The sequence below is a fragment of the Crocuta crocuta genome, unplaced genomic scaffold (assembly GCF_008692635.1).
Source record: "Crocuta crocuta isolate KB4526 unplaced genomic scaffold, BGI_CrCroc_1.0 scaffold563, whole genome shotgun sequence".
Classification (NCBI taxonomy): Eukaryota; Metazoa; Chordata; class Mammalia; order Carnivora; family Hyaenidae; genus Crocuta; species Crocuta crocuta.
The window spans coordinates 89,026-92,793 of record NW_027532000.1 but is presented as its reverse complement, the minus strand read 5'-3'; the positions used below and the strand labels follow the sequence as shown (position 1 = coordinate 92,793).

Genomic DNA, 3,768 nt, shown 5'->3' with positions numbered 1-3,768 from the left:
CTGTTTTGGAAGAAACTGAACATATTCACTGCATGGAAAATTCAGGAATCTGAGAAATACAGTCAGCATGAAAGTAGGCCCCTTCAAGGCATTTAGAGAGGTAGGTACTGTAAAGTAGAGGAAGTAAGAAGTGTAGGAAAAGGGGCCATGTGACTTAGAGGAAGGAGCATAGGAAATAAGAAAGCAAGGATTTGGTTCCTGTGTCTGTAATGACAGTCTCGGTAACTTTAGGTAAGTCCCTTAACTTCTTTGGGCTTCCTCATCTGGAATATAAGAAGACTTCTTTGTATACTTCTGTGGTTCTCTAACATCTCTGGGGGCTCATTCACAGGAGACTTAGTTGTTTTGACAACTCTCATTTTTTTAAAATAAAGTATTGATTTCTAAAGAGGTAATAACTTGATTCAAAATTCAAATGACACATAAAAGTGTGCAGTTAGAAGTAAATCATTTTGTAAATTCTCCTGCTTTGCTTATGTAATATTCATTGGGGGATTATCCTTAAGACCACTCTTAAATTCAGTGATTTTCTAGAACGAACCAGCATATACTCATACTCGTGGTTGTGATTTATATAGATAAAAGATGCAAGGCAAAATCAACAAAAAGAGAAAGCACATGAGGCAAAGTCTGGAGGAATCTAGGTACAAGCTTCCAAGAGACCTCTCCCAATAAAGTCATACAGGATACACTTAATTCCCCTTGCAATGAGTTGTGACAATACATGTGAATGTTTTCTACCAGAGAAACTCATTAGGGACTCAGTACCCAAGATTTTTATAGGGGACTGGTCATGTATGCATGTTCTGTCTAGACTGTACCAAAGTTTCAGACTTCCAAAATGGAAGCTGGTATTCAGTATAAACCACTTTGTTTATAAAAACAGTTTAGGCACAGTGAGACACTCTTGCCAGGGAATAATGAGAGCCCTCTTGATATCCAAGTTCCAAGATATCAGCCAAGATCCAACCATCCAAATAGGTCTTTCCAAGAATAGCAATCTCAGGTCTGATAAGTTAACATTTTTTTCTGCACAGTATTTTAAATAGTTCAACCATTCAGGAAACACTTGGGCAGTAATTATTAAAGTTAAATATATGTATGATATAGTGTTTCCATTCCTGAATATATATCCCAGGGAAATTCTTATAGAGGTTGTAGTATTTGCAAGGCTGTTGTCTGAATGGCAGTGTTGTATGTGGTAGAGTGCAACTGGAAGCAAATTAGATATTCACCACCAGGGGATTAATAAGAAACATATAGAGGATGCTTACTGTGGGATATTGTGTTGCAAGAAGCAACAGACTAGAGGTATGTACATTATAGCAACAAACAACAGACTTGGTGTATGTATCTTACAGCAATATGTATGGATATCATAAGTACTGTGTTGCTTGAGAAAGTAGAATATAGAATAGTGGTTCTCATTTGGAGCCTGCCCTGTGCATTGTAGTATGTTTACCAGGATTCCTGTTCTTTACCCACTGAATGCCAGTAGCACCCTAACACCATTGAGTTATGACAACCAAAAATGTCTGCAGACATTGTCAAATATCCTGTGGGGGACAAAAGGTACCTCTGATCTGTTGAAATGATCACATGCTTTTACCCTACAATCTATTAAAGTGGTTAATTTGGATTGACTAATCTTTGTATGTTAAATGAAATTGTATTACGGAGATAAACTCTACCTACTCATAGTATATTATCACTTTTTTACATGTTAGTTTGACTTTTTTTAATAAATTGTTTTGCTTACCTTTATATTATTCAATTCTACAGTGTCATTTAAAAAAACTGTATTTATTAATTTTGAGAGAGACAGAGACAGTGTGAGTGGGGGAGGGGCAGACAGAGAGCGGGAGACCTAGAATCCCAAACAGGTTCTCCACTGTTAGTGCAGAGCCCAACACAGGGCTTGAAGTCATGAAATTGTGACCTGAGCCAAAACCAAGAATCAGATACTTAACTGACTGAGCCACTGAGACACCACTACAATGTCATTTTTTAAAATCAGGTTTGTTTAGATGTAATTTATATACACTAAGATTCACCAATGTTTAGTGTATAATTTGGTGAATTTTAATAAATGTATATGGCAGTGTAACTACCATCATAATCAAGATATAAAACATTTCTATCACTTTATCAAGTTCTCTTATTCTCCCTTTGTAGCCAGTCTCTGTTCCCACACCTTGCCCTTGTTAAATACTGATCTGTTTTCTATTACAGTAATTTTACTATTTCTACACTGTCATATAAATGGAATAATACAGGTAATAATATTTGTGTTTAGCTTCTTTTACTTAATGAAATGCCTTTTATATCATCCATGTTGTTGCATGTATCAGTAGTTGGCTCTTTTTTATTATTTAGTAATATTCCATTGTATGAATGCACCACACATTCACCAGTGCATTCCAGGATATCTGGGTTGTTTACTAGATTGTTTCCATCTGTGGGATTACTGTTTTTCATGGTAGGTGTGTTTTTTCTCTTTTCTTTTCATTCTTTTTTTTTTCCTTTTTCTTTTTTAGCCATTCTAATAGGTGTGTAGTGGTATTTCATTGTGATTTTAATTTGTATTTTCCTAATAACTAAAGATGTTAACCATTTTTTTCATGTGCTTATTTGGCATTTGTATAAAATCTTTGGCGAAATATCTGTCCATGTCTTTTACCCACTTCTAGGTAGATTGTTTTCTTATTGTTCAGTTTTGAGAGATTTTTAATTTATTATTTATAAGTTGTTAGATATGTGATTTGCAAAGATTTTCTCCCATATTGTGGCATATCCTTTCATTTTTTGACAGTGTCTTGAAAAGCATAACCTTTTAATTTTTTTGAAATTCAGTTTATCACTTTAATGGTTAATATGCTTTGGGTCTTATTTAAGAAAACATTGCTTAACCCAGGGTCACAAAGATTTTCTCCCGTTTTCTTAAGGAAGTTGTGTAGTTTTGTTTATTATATTTAAGTCTGTGATTTTTTTTGAGGTAGTTTTTATATATGGTGCAAAATAACAGTTGAGGTTAATTTGTTTCTATATGGATGTTTTGTTGTTTCAGCACCACTTGAAAAAACTTAATTCCTCCATTGAATTACTTGGACAGATTGGTCAAAAGTCAATCATATACATGTAGGTCTATTTTTAGGGACATTGTGTTCCAGTGATCTATATGAGTATTCATATACAAATACCATGCTTTATTTGTTGTTGTTGTTTTTAATTAAGATATAATTAACATATGACATATTCGTTTCAGATGTACAACATAATTATTAGCTATTTGTACTGCAAAATGATCACAATAAGTGTAACTAATGTCTATCACTAAACATAAATAAAAAATATTTCTCATACTGTCTTGATTAATGTAGCTTCGTAGCAAGTCTTGAAAGCAGGTAGTGTTAGTGCTCCATATTCATTCTTAAAACGACTTTGGCTATTTTAGGTGATTTGTATTTCTATATAAATGTATCTCATCACAAGGAGTAATTTTTTTTCTTCTCTTTATTGTAACTGTATGAGACTCTTTATTGTAACTGTATGAGATGATGGATATTAACCCATTTGTAATCATTTCACAACATATATAACATCATGCTATATGCTCCTTAAACTTTTTAGGTATGTATTTAAATAAACTTATGAACTTAAACTCATGAAATATGTATATCCATATTTTCTCAGTAAAAATAGGGGAAAAATCAGCTTGCTAAGCTCTGCCAAACAACTAAACAACTAACAAAAACCTGTTCAGCATTT

The 3,768-nt window shown here is 33.3% G+C and overlaps 1 protein-coding gene across 1 annotated transcript in view; it reads left to right on the top strand.

Moving 5' to 3' along the window:
- Window positions 1–3,768, top strand: part of ARHGEF9 (Cdc42 guanine nucleotide exchange factor 9) — a 166,762-nt gene that overhangs the window by 98,600 nt on the left and 64,394 nt on the right. The gene's annotated exons all lie outside the window — the stretch shown is intronic.